Source organism: Pelodiscus sinensis, chromosome 4 (genome assembly GCF_052426305.1).
Source record: "Pelodiscus sinensis isolate ZL-2025 chromosome 4, ASM5242630v1, whole genome shotgun sequence".
Taxonomy (NCBI): Eukaryota; Metazoa; Chordata; order Testudines; family Trionychidae; genus Pelodiscus; species Pelodiscus sinensis.
This window is the reverse complement of record NC_143055.1, coordinates 63,606,446-63,628,635: the sequence shown is the minus strand read 5'-3', so window position 1 is coordinate 63,628,635 and position 22,190 is coordinate 63,606,446. Positions and strand designations below refer to the sequence as shown.

General features: G+C 39.7%; 1 protein-coding gene across 2 annotated transcripts in view; it reads left to right on the top strand.

Annotated features, from left to right (window-relative positions):
- Positions 1-22,190, top strand: part of TENM3 (teneurin transmembrane protein 3) — a 2,279,325-nt gene that overhangs the window by 90,629 nt on the left and 2,166,506 nt on the right. For both annotated transcript variants that reach the window (XM_075930245.2, XM_075930244.2), the window contains one exon: positions 10,544-10,665. The gene's annotated coding sequence lies outside the window, so the exon portion shown is untranslated. The remainder of the gene's footprint in view (positions 1-10,543; positions 10,666-22,190) is intronic.

Here is a 22,190-nt window from a genome sequence, read left to right as displayed (position 1 = left end):
CAGTGTGGAGATGTCGAGGGGGAGGAGTTAAGGAAGAATGGGGTGTAGGAATATGAAAGAAGGAGGTGAAAGGGGGGCTAGGCAGTATGGGATGGGGAGGAGGAGGAGTTAAGGATGAGTGGATGTAGGAATGGAGATGAGGGTAGAGGCAGAAGGAGGGGGATGGGAGTTAGGGAGGATGATGGGGGTAGGAATGGAGACGGGGAAAAGGGGGCGTAGAAACGGAAGATGGAGGAGGGGCTAGGGATGGAAGGATAGGAGTGGGCTGTGGGCCATGGATTATTTTATTGGTGGGTGGGACAGGAGTGGGAAGGGTGTAGGCAGGGGGGACTGGCTAGCGATAAATGGGCATGAGTAGGTGGAATGGGCCAAGAGCATTTAGACAGAGGGGACCATCCAGGGGTGTGGTGGGTGGGAGAGGAGAAGGGTGCGAGTGACTTGGGGCCATGGAGAACACAGCGAGTCTCAGTGCAAGGTTAACAGGCTCTCTGGCTGCAAAACTGGGGGCTTGGCAAGCATAGTGAGCAGGGGGCTCGGTCCCCTAGTATGAATATAACATTAAAGTTACAAGTTTAGGCTCTGTTCCTGCAAGCTCTTATGCATGTAAACAGTACAGGTGGACTCACTGTCAGATAATATAGCTCAAAATTTTTGTATTAGGCTGCCAGCAGATACATAGTTACATTTGATTTACTGCTGTAAAGTATTCTTAAAAGCGGTAGCTGTTAGAATTATTTATTTGAGGAGGAGAAGCTAGAGAAAGTTTAAGTTCTTCAGCAGAGTTACAGGGTGAGAGGTTGATTCTATGGGAAATTGTATAGCAATGGAATCAGAGAGTACATGAAGTATGGATTACAATTTTCCCTGTAGCAGTACCTGCAAGATACTATACAGACATAAAATAAGTTAAGCTACTTCCTCAAGGAGCTTACAATCAGATAGAGAAGAAATTAGATGTAACACAAGATTTCTGGAAGTGTGAAGAGAAAGACTGAAGGCCTGATGCACTATATTATAGTCCTGCTGTTTCCTCAGCTCTAGGTATAGTGGGTAGACTCAGAGGAGATGCATGATAGGTGTATTGTTTACTTTACATGTGTGCTTGTCCATTTTGCTCCTGGATGCCTGCCCAGCTGCACTATCACTCATTTTCCCTATAGTTACAAAAAACATCCTGCAAATGATAAAGGGAGATATGAAGACTTACAATCAGAATCTTTGTGAAGAAAGCAGTTTGACATTTTAAAATAGTTATATCTATTCATTTTCAGTTTAAAAGCTCATTTTTTTTGTAGTGAAATATTTTTAGCCAATTAGCGAAATGTCTGAGTAAGAATCCGCTTTATACTCTTAAGGCAATCATGAGGTATTACTTTTCTACAAAGGACAAATCATTTTATTTTCACTCACATACAAAACAACTGTATTTATATCAATAGGCAATGGAATATCTTTCCTTTACTCTGAACTGCATGGAATAATAATAAAAGTAAAGATTTTAATTTTTATGTTAAGTACTGATGTTATTTTTGCTGTACTGTGAACTTCTTCTTCCCAGTATGTCTTATGTTTAAAATACCTTTCCTTTTTAATATTAGTCAGTAACAGAGGACTAGCGTTCTCTGTATTCCTTCTGTTGCTAGCAAAGGAACATAAAATAATGATTGTTACCAAGGGGTTATTTCAGTTGGCAAGTTCACTACAAACTCTGCAGAAAATATGTTGAGATGTATCATAGAATCAGAGCTGGAAGAGATCTTAGGAGGTCCTCAAGTCCAGCCCCCTGCCCAAGGCAGGACCAATCCCAACTAAATCAACCCAGTCAGGGCTTTGTCAAGCCGAGACTTAAACACCTCCAGGGATGAAGATTCCACTACCTCCCTAGGTAACCCATTCCAGTGCTTAATCACCCTCCTAGTGAAATAGTTTTTCCTAATATCCAACCTAGACTTCCCCCACTGTAACTTGAGACCATTGCTCCTTGTTCTGCCATCTGTCACTATTGTGAACAGCCTTTCTCCTTCCTCTTTGGAACCTCCCTTCAAGAAGTTGAAGGCTGCTATCAAATCCCCCCTCACTCTTCTCTTCTGCAGACTAAACAAAGCCAAATCCCTCAGTCTCTCCTCATAGGTCATGTGCTCTAGCCCCCTGATCATTTTGGTCGCCAATGCGTCCACATCCTTTCTATAGTGGGGGGCCCAGAACAGGACACAGTACTCCAGATGTGGCCTCACCAGAGCTGAATAAAGGGGAATAATCACTTCTCTGGATCTGCTAGCAATGCTCCTCCTAATGCACCCTAATATACCGTTAGCCTTCTTGGCTACAAGGGCACACTGTTGACTCTCATTCAGCTTCTCATCCACTGTAATCCCCAGGTCCTTTTCTGCCGAACTGCTACTTAGCAATTCAATCCCCAGCCTATAACAATGCTTAGTATTCTTCCGTCTCAAGTGCAGGACTCTGCACTTGTCCTTGTTGAACCTCAAGAGATTTCTTTTGGTCCAATCCTCTAATCTGTCCAAGTCACTCTGGACCCCATCACTGCCCTCCAGCGTATCTACCTCTCTACCTAGCTTAGTGTCATCTGCAAACTTGCTGAGGGTGTAATCCATCCCCTCATCCAGGTCATTAATAAAGATGTTGAACAAAACTGGTTCAAGAACTGATCCTTGAGGCACTCCGCTAGAAACTGCCTGCCTGCCAATCTGACATTGAGCTGTTGATCATTACCCGTTGGGCCAGACAGTATAGCCAGCTTTCTATCCATCTTACCATTTATCCAGTCCATCTTCCCTTAACTTGCTGGCAAGAATATTGTGGGAGACCATATCAAAAGCTTTGCTAAAGTCAAGGTATATCACATCCACTGACTTTCCCATATCCACAGAGCCAGTTACCTCATCAGAATCTAATCAGATTGGTCAGGCACGACTAGCCCTTTGTGAATCCATGTTGACTATTCCTGATCACTTTCCCTTCTTCTAAGTGCTTCAAAATGGATTTCTTGAGGATCTCCTCCATGATTTGTCTGGGGATTGAGGTAAGGCTGACCGGTCTGTAGTTCCCTGGATTGTCCTTTAAAAAAGGAAGAAGGACACTATATTTTCCTTTTTCCAATCATCCGGGATCTCTCCCAATCTCCATGAGTTTTCAAAGATAATGGCCAAAGGCTCCACAATGACATTTGCCAACTCTCTCAGTACCCTTGGATGCAGTAAATCAGGGCCCAGGGATTTGTGTATGTTTACCTTTTCTAAATAGTTCCAATCTTGTTCTTTCCCCACCAAGGGCTAGTACATACTGTATTGCCTAGTACATTTGTCTGGGAGCTGACCTTGTCCGTGAAGACAGAGGCAAAGAAAACATTGAGTACTTCAGTTTTCCCCACATCCATCTGTCACTAGGTTGCCTCCCTCATCCAGTAAGGGCCACAAACCTCTCTGATCACCCTCTTATTGCTAACATGCCTGTAGAAACCTTTCTTGTTACGCTTCACGTCTCTTGCCAGCTGCAATTCCAGTTGCACTTTTGCCTTCCTGATAACTCCCCTGCATTCTCGAGCAATATATTTATACTCCTCCGTAGCCATCAGTCTAAGTTTCCACTTCCTGTAAGTTTCCTTTTTCTGTTTAAGCTCACCATGGTGTCCCCAGTAAGCCAGTCTGGTCACCTACCATATTTGCTTTTCTTGCTGCGCATCAGGATGGCTTCTTCCTGTGCCTTTAATAAGGCTTCTTTAAAATATTTCCAGTTCTCCTGGACTCCTTTCCCCTTCGTGTAAGCAGCCTAGGGGATCCTGCCCATCAGTTCTCTGAAGGAGGCAAAGTCTGCTCCTCTGAAATCCAGGGTGTGTATTTTGCCACTCTCCTTTCTTCCTTTGGTCAGGATCCTGAAATATACCATCACAGGATTACTGCTTCCCAGGTTGTCACCCACCTCTACTTGCCCTACTAGTTCCTCCCTGTTTGTCAGCAGCAGGTCAAGCTGTGCATGGCCCTTGGTCAGTTCCTTCAGCACTTGTACCAAGAAGTTATCCCCAACATTCTCCAAAAAATTCCTGGATTGTCTGTGTACTGCTTTATTGGTCTCCCAACGGATGTCAGAGTGATTAAAGTTGCCTGTGAGAACCAGGGCCTGTGATCTGGAAGTTTCTCTCAGTTGTCGAAAGAAAGTTTGCCTACCTCATTCACCTGATCTGGCGGTCTATAGCAGACACCAACCACAACATCACCCCTGTTGCTTCCACCTCTAAATTTAACCGATAGACTCTTAACAGTCTTTTCTCCCTCTAAGTACTGGAGCTCTGAGCAGCCATACTGCTTTCTTACATACAGTGCAACTCCTCCTCCTTTTCTCCCCAACCTGTTCTTCCTGAACAGTTTATACCCTTCCATGACAGTGCTCCAGTCGTGCAAGTCATCCCACCAAGTCTCCGTTATTCCAATCAAATCATAGTTCTTTAACTGGGCCAGAGCTCCTAATTGTTTCTGTTTGTTTCCCAGGCTTCTTGCACTGGTGTACAAACACCTTAGATAACCAGTTGATTGCCCTGACTTCTCCATCCGAATCAGGGGTCCTCCTTTGTGGCTTGTTCCTCCTTGTGATTCTTCCCTGTATCCGACTTCCTCACTGTACATGAGCAAGGAAATATGTCTAAGTACTTAAACTCTATAACATTCAAACTATCATACTTATAGGGCCAAAATAATGTAGGGCCAATCAATAAAGGAAATCAGAATAATCTGCAGGATCTTCATTTTTTACTTACATGATTTTATTTAGTATGTGCATAGTCATCTAGATTACTGATGGCATCTTCAGTGGTGGGATGCAGTTCCAGTCAGCAGGCATTCATTGACAATGTGTGTCAACATCTTTGTTGTGCCCCCGCTGCACAAAGGGCTATCATGGAGGCCCCCGTGATATTGGCTGAGTGCATGACAACTTTACCCAGTCCAGAATCTTTTCAACAGGGACAACTGATAACTGGGCAGGTCAAAACTAGGCAGATGGATTGTGAGGCTGGCAACCAGGGACTGGTTAGGAATTAAACTGATATCCCTTGCTCTCATCTGAGTGTTTTTTCCCTAACATCCTGGCATGGCAGATGAGAGCATAATGGGTGACGTGATGGCAAGCCATGCGGTTGATGCTTTTAAAAGGTCATTGTGCAGGGGCAGGCTTGGGTTGGTGCCTAGGTAATGCCAACAGGCAGCATTGAACCTGAGACCTCTGGAGCTTAGTACATGACCCTCTACTGCATGAGCCAAAAGCCAGCTGGCTCTCAGCTAAGACTGTAGAGCATTCTCATTATTCTCTCTGTATGCAGTCTCAGTGTCTTGAGACAGGACAGTATACCGCACCCAGAATGTAAGGGGGCGAAGGGCTTATACTCAATTACCTTGTACTGTATAAGTACTGTAAAGTACTTACATTGTTCTTTATAAAAATGTTATATCAATGGCCTATAATGTAGGCATTTCTAGTATTCTGTTGTTCTGTTACTGATTTCTATTTTATTTCTACTTTTAAATGCTACCTACAGATGTTCTTTACCATAACTTCAGTTTCTCTGCTGATAGCAGAATAAAACTGCATTATATGCTAAAGTTCTGAATTTATACCTTACAGAAAGGAAGAACTAGAATAAAATCAGCATAAATGTCAACATGGCAAGGCTTATATATAGCTGTTTTTGTGTCACCTGACCTTTCATTCACAGTGTATGAATCAGGCAGGTAGAAACAGACTCAATGTCATCAGCAGACCTACTTGTGATCCCCCAGAACTAAATCCTTCAGTATTCATACAGAAATTTTAGCCTTGGTGTGTGGCACTACAAAGAGATTTAAGAAGTGACATCTTTCACAAAATTTGGAATTAAGCTCAGTTGTTAACATAGCCTCTTAACCAGTTTCTGTTGCCAGCATCCCATCATTAACTCATCTAGTCCCTCCCCCGTTGAGTGAGATAAATGGGAGGCAATGTGCTCATGCCTTTTTGTACCCTTGTTGTCCATGCATATACCATAGCAGCATGAGCATAGAGCTTGGTTTGCAGCGAACTATTGTGATGGTGATGTGTGTCATGGAGCAGTAGTTGGAAAGCCAATATATATTGCATCTCCAGGAAGAGGATGAGGATGAGGCTTGGCATGGCATAGAGGTGCTTCTCACACAAGACTTGTCGCTGATTCTATCACAGACAATAGTCAATCATCTGGACACAGTGTATTGCTGGTTCTGGTGCCATGAGACAAGCTCAGACTTGTGGGACCAAGAGTGGAGTTTCGGGAGTGTGGGAGGGAGCAGCGGCTGAGCACTCTGGGATGCAGGCTGCTTTTTATCCCATTCCACGGACTATCAGTGAGTAAGGGAAGCCCACCAGCCAGGTGTGAGAGTTATGCATGGAATGCAAGTACTTTCCCCTCACTCCCTGGTAGTCTGGGGAATGGGATGAAAAGCAAGCTATGTCCTGGAGCATACAACTTCTGTCCCTGCTACCTTGGGTGGGACTGTAATGTGATATAGACATGGGACGATCAGCAGTGGCTGCAGAACTTCCAAATGTGCAGGGCCATGTTCTTGGAACTTTGCAAATGTCTTGCCCCTGCCCTGAGGTGCAAAATATCCAAATGAGACTCGCTATGACCGTGGAGAAGTGCATGGCAATTGCCTTATGGAAGTTTGCAATGCCAGACAGGTACCAGTTAGTGGCAAATCAATGTGGAGTGGGTAAAACTTCAGTGGGGGCTGCTGCTTTGCAAATACCAATAACATTCTGCTATGGAGAGTTGTGACTTTTGGAAATGTGGACAGCAGAATGAATGCCTCTGCTGTGATGGGGTTCCTTAATTGCAGTGGAGTAATCGACAGAATGTACATCCCCATCTTGGTCCCCAACCGCCTTGCCTTGGAGTACATCAGCTACAAGGGGTACTTCTCTGTGGTGCTTCTCTGTGGTACTATACGTGCTAGTGGACCACAAGGGTCATTTCACTGACATCAATATGTGATGGTTGAGAGAGGTGCATGAAGCATGCATCTTTTGGGACTCCTGCCTCTTCCAAATGATGCACAGTGTCACTTTTTTTCTCAGACAGGAAAATCAGAGTCAGAAAGGTGGAAATGCCTAATGTGATCCTTAATGAGCCAGCCTAACTCTTGCTACCATGGCTCATGAAGTTGTACACAAGCAGCCTGGACCCCAGCAAGGAGGAGTTCAACAACAAGCTGAGCAAGTGCAGAATGGTGGTCGAACATGAATTTGTATGTTCAAAGGGGAGGTTTAAACTCAACTTGAGCTCAGCGAACTTACATTTCCGCCTTGCTCTCACTCACATTAGACATCACAAAGGGAATGTTATCTGGCAGGGTGGGGGACTGAGGCAAAGCATCTAGCCAGAGAATTTGAGCATCCAGACACCACCATGATAAGGAGAACATGGCAAAGCACAGCAAAAATCAGAGAGACCTTGAAGGCCAGCTTTATGCAAGGCCAGTTTTGAGACTCTCAACAATTTGCCCTTGTATTCCCCGTGTTTGCCTTTAATCCCCCACTCCATCCCTGCAGTTCAAGCAATAGAAAAACTCTTCTTCTTTGAATAAATGTTTCTATTTGGAGGAAACAGCAGGGAAAGGGAAAAGGTGGGAACCAGAAAGGGTATGGGGGACATAGGAACACAAATGAGTCTACTTTCTTTCTCCCAAGGTTCTGGAGAGCACGGCTGCCCTTGAGATCTCCTCGCCCATGTGCCCTGGGGCCCCAGTGGAAGCAAAGGGGCTGGAAGACAAGGGACCAGGGTTGTCATTGAGGCAGTCAGGGTTCTGGGAGGAGGCTCTCCCCAGGCATGATGCCAGGAGCTCCATAACAGTAGCCAGGGAGTGAAATCTGGTCGTCTTGATCTCCTGATGCTTCGCCTGTACCTCCTCAGTGGCTCTTCCCTCCTGGCGTTCCATAATGTGGTTCAGGCGCTCTGTCCACATCTCCTTCATTAGGGAGTTCATTCAGTCCATCTGCCCCTAGAACATGTTCTCCCTTGTCCGCTTTTTCCTGCAGATCTGACCCAGATGGGCAGATGCTGGAAGAGACAGAGTACGTACTGAGCTGGTTGCAGTCCCAGCTACAATGAAAAATTACAAGGGCAGACACAATATATCTCCTGTAATGTTAAATCTAACCATAATCTCTTAGCCAACACTGAGGGTTTCTGTAAAGACAATGGGTATGTGTTCCATGCCAGGCCAAATGTTCACTTTAAAGTGGGCACTTTACAGCAGTGCATAGAGTTATCAGGGGAGTGTATGCACCCAGTCAGCTCAGAGGCAGGCAGGTCTGGTAAGAGGCTAGCCAGGACAGGAGCCTGAAGGCGTGGGAGGGACTTACTCTGCAATGCTTTCTGGTTCAATAATGCCAGACTACTTACTGGTGGCTTGGTGTGGGAAGGTGTCTACCATGGAGAATAAGGCTGGCCTCCCAAAAACCTTGTGAGAAGTACTAAAGAGTTCCAATCTGAGACCTTCAAGGAGCTGTGCAGGCAAGATTTCCATTCCATCTGCAGACATATTAATAACTATTCTGTGCCCTTCATGCTGTTTAGGCACAGAACATGCCTGCCACACAGCACACCCCTTTGGCGTAACCCACTTGTAATTAGAAAAAAATTGTGAACTCACTTTAAGTGCCCTCCCCAGGGCTGAGGCTGGACTGGACCTTACATTTTATTCAGGGGGTAAACAATTTCAAGTTTTCTTTCATTGAAAACGTTCTAGATTTGTTCTTAACTTTTGTATCCTTGGCTCTCTGATTTTTAATACCAAATTGAAATTCTACCATCTTATTCTATATTCTTCCTTTAAGAATAAGGATGTTTCTTCAGTTAAGCTAATGGGAATTCCTGTACCTCCCTACTTCAAAGTCTTCAGAGCATGACCCAATAATTGTAGTAGATTGGCCAGAATATAGGAAAACAGATGAGATATTTCAATTCAAAAGAGTAAAATAGATCCTCCTCATCTCTTTATGCTACATTAAAAGGATATGGAAACCTATTTTCTGCATGAAAATTATTGAGAATACAAAATCTAAGAATGCTATCTCATCAAGTGTATATCTCAACAATAAATGCTAAGGCAGGCAACCTCACTGTTGCGTTATGACAAACAAATCAAAAAGTGAGCCATTTCTTATCTTTTGGTATCTTGTTTGAGGGGAGCACTAAGCCTTATAGAAAATTGAGAATCTCTGCATCTTTTACAAAGAAGTCAATGGAAAATTACGTCTTCTTTTAAAACTATATGCAATGTCTCTTTTTCTGTCACAACAGAAGTCAGTTGTAGAAAACTCCATGTCTTTTGTAGTGAAAATATAACTATAAATTGGCTAGCTTAATGACCAGATTTATAGTAACCTACTATTCTAGTTTTATATCCATTCAGTGCTTGATTGTGTGCAGAGACGTGAGCCTCCGAATAGCTTGTAAAGTCAGCAATTATGCATGTATGGACAAAACACTGCACACTTACAGGATCGATATACAATAGTGATTAGTACCAGTATGTCTAAGAGGAAGGCCAAGCCCTCAATCAACTTACCACTGCAATATGCTCAATCATGTATATTTTTGTCATTTTGTTTGGAATTCTGTCTGTCATGTGTATTGATTCCAACAGGAAACAGTTGAAAGGACGGCAGCTGCAGCTGCTTTTAACACAATTTTGTTTTTAGTCTTTTAGTGGAATTGTCTTTATTGTTTAAAAAAAAGACTACTGTTTAGGTTTACATACTGACTATAATATGTACTTAAATTGTTCTACATAATGTATGACCAGCTAGCAATGCTGTTCAGGAAGAATCTACCAATTTCCTCTATGATCGTCATGTTCCTAATGTCAGACTATCAGTTGGCTGCTTATGTATTAACTTTAACAGTTTGATATTACATGCCAATCTAAATAAGCAACATCTGTCTGTCTATCTATCTATCTATGGGTACGTCTAGACTACAGAGTTTTGTCGACAGAAGTTTTGTCGACAGTATCTGTCGATAAAACTTCTGTCGACAAAGAGCATCTAGACACATTCAGTTCTGTCGACAAAGCAAGCTGCTTTGTCGACAAAACCCTGTAGTCTAGACACAACCCTACATGCAATAACATCTTCTGTTGACAGAACTCTGTCGACAAAAGGTGTTATGCCTCGTAAAATGAGGTTTACCAGCGTCGACAAAACTGCTGAGTTCTGTCGACGTTATGTCGACAGAACTCAGCAGTAGTGTAGACGCAGGTATAGTTTTGTCGACAAAAGTCCACTTTTGTCGACAAAACTCTGTAGCCTAGACACACCCTATCTGTGTATACACAAACAGGTTTATATGAGAGCAGGTTGCAGGGTAATAATTCTGTCTTTAGGAAAGAAGTTATAGATTTTGCAAGAAATTATTGCATAATTCTGTTTTCTCAATTTTATTCTTAATAGTTTGATTTAAGAACATTTTTATTATGTTTTTTTTATTCTTCATTCTCTATTGGTTATTTTATAGATACATGTCCAGAAAAACTGAATACTACTGAAAGGAAAGAATAGAATACTTTCTGGATTTTCTTCCCATCGGCAGAGTATATTGATTGTAGCATTCCATCAATTCTGAGGATCAACTTATTTGTAAGTAGGTTTAACAAACAGAATGAAATCTCTTTTCTAAGGGGTTTTGTGGATACATTTTAGAATATCAGTGTTCTTCCAGACATCCTTTAAAAGAGCTATAAGAATGCGGAAATATTTCCCCGAGAGAATTTGAGAATCCAGATTGAGGAAGGAGGACAAAGGCTGAAACTCTCTTTATTTTTCTGTAAGAAATGCTGTGCTCTTTTGAGTCTTGCAAGAGTTTCTGTTTATAAGATTTTTTTCTGTTGGTAGCCATGAGGGAATGGATGGAATAAACAGAAGTGTAACCACTAAGGGTAATTCAGAGAGACAAGCTCCCAACCTCCCTCCATCCCAATTCATTGATATTTTGTTAATATCCTGTTGCTGTAATTGTAGGAATAATTAATTTTCAGTCCTGTACTCACTAGCTTACCCTTCACCCCCCACTTTTTTTTTTTTTTTTTTTTTTTTTGGCTACAGCAGGAATTCACTAATCAAGTTTGGTGGAAGTTCACCAAGTTAATCAGTCACGTCTCTTAATTATGGGATAGATAGAAAGGGATAGAAAAGGATAAGTTTGAAAAGTTTACAGGACTTATGGAAATCTTTGTGTTTGATAAATGAAATTTAATTTCTGTGAGAAATAGACTGACAAGTGGCTAAGGTGTTTTTTAATGTGTTTTAAAACTGAATGTCCCCAGTGTAGTTGGACCCAAGTTGGAAAGATCGTTATGTTTGCAGGTAAGAATTCGATAGACATTCTGTGACAATAGAAAGTATTTGTAGTTCAATGGTTTGAGGTGGGATATTTTGCTGTTTAGAGAGTTTTTGTGTGTGACTAGTAAGGTTGTTGGACTTTGAGGATATGCAGTTTTAATCAACACATACAAAAAGTCATTGCCATATATCCATTTTCTTTGGAAAATGTATAACTAGTGTTGGGAATTCCAACATTTCACTTAATTGATGAAAAATGGAAATATTGAGAACTGAATATGATTTCATGAAATATTGCCAAGTATATGGACGATAAGGGTATGTTACCTGATTCTCTATTCCCTGCCAGCTAAAAATTTGAAATAATAAAATGTGCCTACGCAGCAAGTCGTTATTTCGAAATAATGTCGAGATGGAAGACTTCTTACTCCAACTTCTATAACCCTCATCTCATGAGGAGTAAGCAAAGTCAAAGTATTCTTCCTTCAACTTCCTGCTGTGTAGACAGTGCCAAAAGCCGAATTAAGGTGTTTCGACTTCAGCTACGCAATTGACGTAGCTGAAGTTGCATATCTTAAACTGACTTTTGCCCTGTTGTGTAGACGTGCCCTTTGTCATCTAAAAGTATACTGCATCTAATGAAAATGTTCAAACTTTTTGAATATGCAGTACTATTGCAAGTAATTTTTTTCAGAATTTTTTTTCTTAAAGATGACTTTTGAAAGGTCTGGGGAATACAGTTTGCCATCTGTTATCTTAAAATAATGTTTTTTGTTATTTGTTTCTTGTTTTTTTTTAATTGTCTCTATATTCCCATTATGATCATAGGATAATATGAGTCACCATCCCCTTTAGATAATTTAAAAAAGTCTGATTTTCAGACAGTGGTTGACGCTCTGCACTTCAAGTTTGTTTTAAGTTGGATACTCAAACAATGAAGCCCCCTACTATACTTGTATAACCCTACTAACCACCAAGGAGTTGCAGTGGTTGGTGGCCCAGTATGATTCCTGGTAAAACCCTGAAATATCTCTGCACAGCAGTGAAGAAAGTGGCACCCTCATTGATTCTGAACTTTCAATTGTTGATTCAGATATATTGTAATATTTAATATGCTGTAGTTTTTAAAGGGGCAAAGAGCTTTTTTAGTGGAACCATCTGTGTGCACGATATAACAAAGTTCTGTTTGATTCACTTGAACATGTAAATTGTCTGTTTTATGAGTCATCATTTGTGCACGATGAGTCTAGGTATATTCTACTTTATAACTTAGGAAATCTATAGCAGTTGTAGTACAGAAATATTTAAAGAGGCAGTCCAATACATTTGTTTCTTTGACAAAAAAGTGATCAATTTTAATTTGTGAAATTGTAATGCTAATACTGTTTTCTTAGAAATCTGAAAGGTTACTTATTAAAACAACAGTGGCACTAAAATATGGCAAGTCAAATTTGATCATATCTTTTGTCAAAATAAAACCAAATTATGAGATCAACTCATGAGTCATTTTTAAATTTAAGGTAGAGAAGAGGAAAAATGAGACTATATTATGCATTTTTATCAATTTGTATATTTTTTTTTCAGTTAGGTAGTCATAAATCAAGGAATATTGTATTTTTGAGGCTCATTAAAGAGACATTATACACTGGAATAGTGAAGCAGTCAGCATAATGAAATTATGAATGCCTAAGTATAACTATCTGTATGTAAATTATGTGAGACAGATTTGCTAATGTTACAGAGGAGAATAACAATCTATTTGACAGTTCCCTGTAGGTGCTACTTCTGGATGCAAGTGACAGATGTTAAATGTAAACCTCTTCAACAGCAATCACTTATTAGCATGTGGAAAAGGGCAAGGGAAGGCTATATAGAACAGGATAAATTGCAAATACAGTAGTGCCATTTAAATAATTTGTTCATATAATGCTATATGGCCATTTTAAAATGTTTTGTTATTACACAGTGGTAAAAAAAGTTCAGGTATATAAGGAAGCATTCTAGAATTTAATTTAGAAAAATGTTGCTCAAAGAATCTACAACTTTATTCAAGTTAACTATATATTATGGATAAAACTGGATGAAAAAACAGTTTATGGAATGTTTCATTACTTTCTTATTACCAAACTCCATATTATTGTGACTCTTTGATTTGAAATTATTCACTGAATACTCACGGAACTCCACTTTGGTAAGAACATGAGTAATGTATTTGCTGGTTGTTGTTATCACTGTGTAATTGATCAGCTTAGACATGTGGCATTGTTCAGGGACATCACTAGGGCCTGGGGAAAACTCCCCTTACAAGTGTGGGGCCCATGCCAACTGCCCGGCTTCAGGCCCCTTCTCTGCCCCATCCCTGCACCCCTGCTCCTCCACTCCCACTACAGCCCTTTCCCCAAGCCTTACCCATGCTTGTCCCACCCCTTCTCGCCCTTGTTCTGCTCCCTTGCCTGAAGCCTGCTCTCCCAAGCATTGTGAGCAGGGGCACTTTTTGGGTGCTCTGCTGTGGCAATGCAGCAAGGGGGTGTCCCCCCCTGCATTCACTGGTAGGAGCCAGAGTGACCCAGCAGCCTGCTCTGCTCCACCCTGCTGTGCCCTTTCAGCCTGGTGCACTCTGCTTCATTGCTGTCATGAGTAGGAGGGGCTGACCTCTGCGGCCTTCCCACATCAGGACTCCCAAGGAATCCCCATGGCTCCATAGGTCCCATGTAGAGGATGGTTGAGATTGCTACCACACACAGTCTTCCCTCCCCTGGACCAAAGTGTGGAGACTGGGGTGGCTACTCCAAACCATTATATGGACAGAATAGCTGTGCTGGGTTTTGTGTTTTCTGACCAATGAGTGTTACAGTAATATGGGAGGAGGGGGAGGAAGGGCAATAATAATTCATTAGGACCTTAATATTTTTAAGAGATGTTAGGAGGACTTTTTGGAGCCTGCAGGATTAGGAAGTTGTACAAGCTTTAAAATTTGTATTTGCCAGACAAGAGAGTGCCAGACTAGAGAGGTTCAACATCTATTTCTGTATCTCCTAGTTCAGGCCTTGCCTAAGATGATATTGCTAGTAAATATAAAGTACAGGTTGAACTTCTCTGGTCTGGCAACATCTGTAGTTCAGCATGACTTTAGTTAGCTGGATGTCCACTTATCATGGAGGTAGCCAAGTTCCCCACAGTCCCATAACGTTTGTTTACTGCCACCAGTTCTAGTTCTCACTGTTTTGTCCTGTTATTTATCTCTAATTTATCCTTAAATGCCATCTAAGAGCCCAGTAAGCAGTAGAAGTGTTGATAATGCTGCTAGATAATATTGACCTGCTGTGGTTCAGCAAATTCTTTAGTTCAGCATTGGTCAGGTACCTAGGGTACCAGACTGAAGAGGATCAACCTGTATTAGAATTTTATAGATGAGCAGTTTGTAATAATCCATTTCTTAAACACCGATCAGTATTAAAGATGCCTAGAAACTATCAAATACTATAGCAGTTGTGATTCTTCTGCATGCTGAAGCTTTTTTTTTTTTTTTTTTTTTTTGCTTATATGTCAGCCTACTCTCCCACAGAAATCTTCTAAACTGCCAACAAAACTGGTGTTCAAAAGGGGAAGAAATAAGCAAAAAGTGAGAACTTATTGTTGAAACATATCTGTGCATTTAGCCTTCAAACTATCTCCAGCCTATTAATATTATGAAGTCTTAGATCACAAAGATCATAGAATCATAGAATTATAGGACCAGAAGGGACCACAAGAGCTTATCAAAAGTGTTTACTGAATGTTTTCTTGTTACCCACTTATATTTTTATCTAGTTTAATCTTCTTTTGCACTTTGGCCTTTCTAATGTTTTCCTTATATACTTCTGTTATTTGTTTATATTCGTCCTTTGTAATTGGACCTTAAGTTTCAGATAATTGAAAATTTCCTGGTTAAGATAAGAGTGGTCTTTTGCCCTAATTCTTATCTTTCCTATGCAGTGGGATATTTTGTTCTTGTACCCTTAATTACATCTCTTTGAAAAAATGCCAATTATGTACACTTGTTTTCTGTTTTCTTCTGCCAATTGGTACTGTTGCTATGTGTAACTTGCATTAATTTATCCACTTGGTGATTCAACAGATCCTTGCAGATTTATAATTCCTTTTCATGGTTTTAAATTATCAGACACGCATACACTGTATGATTTATTTACTGGGCATTATTTTTTTGTTCTCCTTGTTATTGTGTTTGCTAATTTGTTTTCTTCTTCCTTTCATTTGAGTTAAGGAATTCCATTTCCCTCTGTTTCTTTCTTTTTAAGAGGCTGATAGCATTCACTACATAAATCATTTTTTTCCAAAAGACATTCGATGTGATCTGACTTTTGGTATAACTGTTTCCCTTAATGCAATTCAGATACACCTTTTTCTTTAACAAATTAATAATTAAGAGTTATTTTTCATACAAGTCCTGACCCAGGTCCATATCTAGAAGTAGATAGTTAATCTTACCAAAAGCCAAAAAAGGTAAACTGTTCAGACCACAGCAAGGTGAAAATCTAGCTCTGACAGTTAAAACAACTTATAGCATGAAGCAGGAAGGACAACATTTTAGAGCCCAAGTTGAACATAAGTGATTGGAGATGAGGCAGTTGGTTACCCTGTCTCTCATAAATAAGATGGAGGCTTCTGCCACTGTTTAAGATAGTTAACTGTGCATAGACCAACATGATAGGACATTTGAGTTTTGGTGAAATACATACTGACAAAACCATAAAACTGTTTTTTTTTTGTTCAATATAAACTGATTTAACTGAACAAATTAAAGCCACTCTTGGTTAGCTTTAACTTAATTACTGAAAGAGTGTGATTAAAAATTATTAAACAATTTCAAATATGAAGTAAACTATGAATATTTGAAGATGAAACAAAAGATTTATTTTGCTATTTATTATCACAAACAGTAGTGTACTACAAACAGAACACCGGATATTGTATTTAGTAATATGCTTTTGTCTTAACTTGCACACAAGAAGCACCTATATTTAATGCTAACCACTGTTGTTGAATTCATTAAGATTGAAACGTACCCATAGAAAGACAAAACAGATATTTTGCTTTTCTCTCTTCATGTTAATTTATCATCTTTCTTTCTCTGCAAAATACCTCAGTGATATTTTTTATTAAGGGAAAACTCCATCATTGTTCATTGATATTATTTCAGATTCATCTCAACATGTATCCGAAACAATAATAGTAACTTTCTTTCTTCATTTAAATTAATCACATGACAGCAGAAATAAGTCTGTTATATATTTTTTGTTCTGCCAGATAAAACTTCAATTCCGAAACTGAAGCTAGTACAGAATATGGCAACTCGTATAATAAATAGTTTTCTTCTCTGTTAAGACAGCATACTGGTACTGCTTGAACTGATATTGGCTGTGTGTGTTTCCAGGAGATCAGGATATTAGTTTTGACACATGAAACACTAAATGTTTTTGTACCAATCTGTTTGTGAGGCAATATCTTTTTCTATGCCATACTTCTGCAGCTGGGTTCAGCTGAGTTGCTTTTGCTGGAGCTCACATGATATAAAAGAAAGAATGGTGTAGGCAGCAAATACAGTCAGTTTTTGGAATTTTAGTCTTTGCATTGGTCCAAAATAGTCTGTATCTGTGAGTTTATGGGTATATTGTTAAGTCCATCTCTCTACCCAGAGTTAGTTGATTGTTTTGATGGGGAAGAAGGGTGCATTTTAACTCTCTTCATATTAACTATGTAAATGTATCTTCGTGATATGATGCAGAGATAAAATTTCTAGATACCATAAATGACTGCTTCCTGGAGTAGCTATCTCTGGAATCCATAAGGAGAGAAGCAATTCTTGATTGAGTCCTAAGTGAAGCGCAAAATCTGGTTCAAACTGAACCTATCAGTAATAATGACCATAATGCAATTAAATTTGGCCACCTTGTAGAGGAGGAATACACCTCCCCCAAAAAAACACCCCATCTCCACAAAAATAATTAATTTTAAAATGAGGAACTATAAAAAAATGAAGGTACTACTCAGTTAGAAATTAAAAATAATATTTATGAGGGTAAAATATTGGGAAATATGGAGGTTACTTAAGAATGTCATAGCATATGCTCAGACTAAATGCATAGCCAAAGCACAGGAGATACTAAAAAACAAAAGAATACCATCATGGCTAAACATCAGAGTAGTGGAGGCCTTGAGAGGCAAAAAGGAGTCCTTGAAAAATTAGAAATCAAAACATGAGGAAAATAGGAAGGAGCACAAACTCTGACAAGTAAAATGTAAAAGTATCACGAGGCTTCCCTTGTCGACCACAGTGCATTTAAACTGCCCCGCTGTGCCTAAATCAGCTGATCATCAGCACAGCGCAGTGGCCATGTTTATTTTAATGAAGCAGGCATTATTTAAATCCCTGCTTCTTTGCCTATGCAGAATAAACTATTTTACATGGCTCTGTCAGTGGAGCCATGTGTCTAGACATAGCCAAAGGGTCAAAAATGGAGAGGAATGAACAGCAAGGTTTCCCAGGTATCTGTACTGGAGCTTGTGCTCTTTAACATATTCATGATCTGGATCTAGAAAAGGGGTGAAAACTGAAGTGCAAAATTAGCATGCAATATGAAATTATTCAAGATAGTTAAGTCCATAGCTGACTGCAAAGACTTAAAAGAAATCTCTTAAAACTGGGTGACATGGCAAAAAAATGGCAGAAGAAATTCAATGTAGATAACCACAAAGTAATACCCATTAGAAAAAATAATTCCAAATATACACAAACAGTGATGGGCTATAAATTAGCTATTGTCACCCAAGAAAGGGTACTTAGAGTCAGTGTGTTTAATTCTCTAAAATCTTCTTCTCAGTGAGCAGCAATGGTTAAAAAGGCTATTGGTATGAAAAGACAGAAAATGTAATGTGCCATTATGATATGATGCACCACACCTTGAACAGTATTGTGCTGGTCACAACATTTCAAAAAAGTAGAGAGGAACTGAAAAGAAGGGCAAAAAAAATGATAGTATGGAAGGGCTTCCGTAAAGGAGGAAATAAATAACAATATGAGGATATGATAGAGATCTATAAAATAATAAGTGATATAGAAAAAGTGAATAGCAGCATGTTATTTATCCTTTCCTACAATACAAAAATAAGATATCACCTGACGAAATTAAATGAAAACAGGTTTAATACGAAGACAGTGCTTCTTCACACAAAGCAACATCAACCTCTGTAACTTATTGCAAGGAGATATTGTGATGACCAAAAGTGCAAATGGGTTAAAGAAAAATGGATAGCTTCATAGAGTATAGATCTATCAGGAAGAGTTATTTTGCAAAAAGTTCTTGCTCAAGAGTGCATCCACACTGCCATGTGCTTTTGCGCAATAGGGCATCCACACCGCCATGTGCTTTTTTCAATAGGGAGTTTCTTGCACAAGAAATCCCATTTGTCCAGCCACATACATCTTTTTGTGCAAGAGTTCTTGCACAAAAAGGCTTATTCCTCATAGAAAGAGGAATAACTCTTGAGCAAAAAGCCCTGTTTTCTGACGATCTGCTGTACTTCTTCTTGTGCAAAAATACACTTGTAGTGTGGACACTCCTCAAGTTTTTGTGCAAAAACTCTGCAGTGTATATGTAGTATATGTTTATTAGCCAAGATGGTCAGAAATATAACCCCATGCTTGAGGTAATCCTAAACCTGTGAATGCCAGAAGCTGGGAGTGGAAGACAGGGATGGAGCTCACGATAACAGCCATGTTCTCATCATTCCCTCTGGCATATGTAGTGCCTTTCACTCTACGAAGATAGGGTACTGGGATGGATGGATCATGATCTGTCTCAGAATGACTATTTTTATGTTCTTTTGATCACCTAATAGCTCTACATGTAAATGGAAACAGTAGAGTGACCCTGTGGTCAGCAGGTTGACTTAGCAGAAACAATTCTCACGTGTACAAATGGACCATAAAGGCTCAAGTGGTGCAAAATATATTCCATTTTGGGTCAATTCAATCTATTTATAAATAAGTTCAACAAAAACCGTTCAAGAACTAGGAAAGACAATCAACCTTTCAGACGTTTCCCTGTTGCCCTGAGGAAAGAACCTTCTTTGTGCTTTCCTCCCATTTTCAGTCGATTCAGAGTATGGGGTGGGAAAACACATCAGGACAGGGGAAGGGTGATCCTGATTTCCCAAGGTTGGTCCGAACAGTAATGGTACACAGACCTGATTCAGCTGTTAGATGGATTCAGCGACAGTCTTCCTTCATCTCCAGATATGTTGAAGCAGCAGGGCAGAATCTTTATCCAGAGCCTCTATCTCTCCATCTTATAGCCTCTAAGAGTTAGTCTGCACTTATGGCAGTGTTTATAGTATAAACATATCAGAGTAGCGGGGTTAGAAAGTGAAGCACTGCTTAGGTGACTGTAGAGATGCAAAAATCCTTTATGCTCCATGGTTCTCCATCAGTTCCTCTCACATCTTCAATGCTATTTTTAGTAGCAGAGTGTCCCACTGCCTCCTCACTGTTAGAGATTTTGCAACCACTGTGTAAGTCTCCACTGGTGAGGAAAGGCTCCGTCAGGGGCAGTGAGGCTCTTAGGAAAATCCTCTAGCAGTGGGTTTGTATATCATTTTGATATACCTGCATTTTAGTTGAATGATTCTTTGTGAGAATAAAAAAATCAAAGAAGTCTATAATTATAGAGATAAATATAGCGCTGTATGGAACTTTTCTTGACTGGTAACTTGTGGTGGAAATGGAACTGAGCAGTAGGGTTGACCATTAAATGCAGTTGGCATTGCAAATATGGTTTAAATGTGAAGGACTCAATAAAAGAGACAAAGAAAAATCATAACTAACTTGGAGAATACAAGGAGATAAAAATAAAGAAAGCAGAAAAAAGCCTTTTTAAAAGAAAAAAGATTACTTTGGACACCATTGAGGAGGATAAGATGAAAATCTGATGAAAGGGCGTGTGAAAGAGAAAATGACTGAGTACTTCTTTCTCCTGTCTTAATTTTAGAGACTGACATAACCTGAGGCAAACATTTCAACACTGCAAAGCACAACCAATTATCCATTTTACTGAAGTGATTTCCACCTGAAAGGGATGGAAATTAGAAAATGAAAAGATGAAATAAAAAGTACACCTTGGGAATACTGTGCCAGAATGCATGTATTTAAAACTCTAGCTTAGTAAATCCAGCTGAAATTCACCATCTGGTACCAACAGTGGCAAAAGGAACCCCTAGTATTTCACTAGGAATAATGTGTGAATTACATTTAAAAACACACATACACACATAAAAACAAAAGCCCTCTTATATTTTGCAAAGCCTGAGGACATTAAATTGGGTTTCTTCCATTCATTTTTTATAAAGTAAATACACTTGACTTAGGTAAAATGTTCTCTTAACAATTAATGTTTTCATTTTGGTGGCAAACTTTATATGGAGTCCTTTGCAACATAAACAGAGGAATATAACCCTAAAAGTGCCTTATTTTGTAGGGAGGAGCTCCACATTAAACTGGTAAGAGACATAAAGGGTGACAACAAAACATTGTACAAATAAATTACAGCATATCTACACAGCAGGGCAAAAGTCGATTTAAGCTACACAACTTCACCTATGTCAATTGCAGAGCTGGGGTCAAAATAGCTTAATTCAACTTTTGACGTGCAGCTGGAAGTCAAAGGAAGAACAAGAGTTGAGGTAAGAAATTATCCAGCTTGCCATTGTTTTGAAATAATGGCTTACTGTGTAGCCGCGCTCTTTATTTCACAGTGACACCAGTTATTCCGAAATGATGCTTCTGTGTAGACATAGTCTTAGAGACAAGAGGAAGACCAAGTACAGAGTAAATGCTGGGGAGGAAACTAGAACAGAAAATGTGGAAATGGCAGACTAGCTAAATGACTTCTTTTGTTTCAGTTTTCACCAAAAAGATTAGTGGCAATTGGACACCTAATATAGTGAATGCCAGTGAAAATGAAGCAGGATTCGAGGCTAAAATAGGGAAAGAACAAGTTAAAAATTATGTAGCGAGTTAGAGGTGTTAAGTCATCAGGACCTGAAAAAAATACATCTTAGAATACTCAAGGAGCTGACTGAGGACACATCTGAGCCATAAGCAATTATCTTTGAAAAGTCATGGAAGGCAGGAGAGATTGCATAAGACTGGAAAAGGGCAAATATTGTGCCCCTCTGTAAAAAGGGAGATAAGGACAAGCTGGTGAATTACAGATCAGTCACAGTAACTTTGGTACTTGAAAAGTAATAGAGTAAATTTATTAAGCAATGAATTTGCAAACACCTAGATGCTAATAAGGTGATAAATAACGGTCAGCATGGATTTGTCAAGAGCAAATCATGTCAAATCAATGTAATAGCTTTATTTGACAGAGTAATAAGCCTCATGGATGGAGGGAAGTGGTTGATATGGTATATCTTGACTTGAGAAAGATTTTTATACTGTCTCGCATGACCATCTCATAAACGAGCTAGGCAAATACAATCTAGATAGAACTAGTTAAGGTAGGTCATAACTATTTTCAAGGAATGTTTTTCCAATCAATTATCAGAAAATGATTAGGGGTCTGGGACATATGACTTATGAAGAGAGTCCATGGGAAGTAGGCTTATTGAGTCTTCAGAAGAGTGAGGGAAGATTTGATAGTGGCTTTTTCAAGGGGGATTCCAAAGAGAATGGAGAGGGGCAGTTCTCAATGGTGGCAAATGACAGAATAAGAAGCAATGGTCTCAAGTTACACTGAGGGTAGTCAAGGTTGGATATTAGG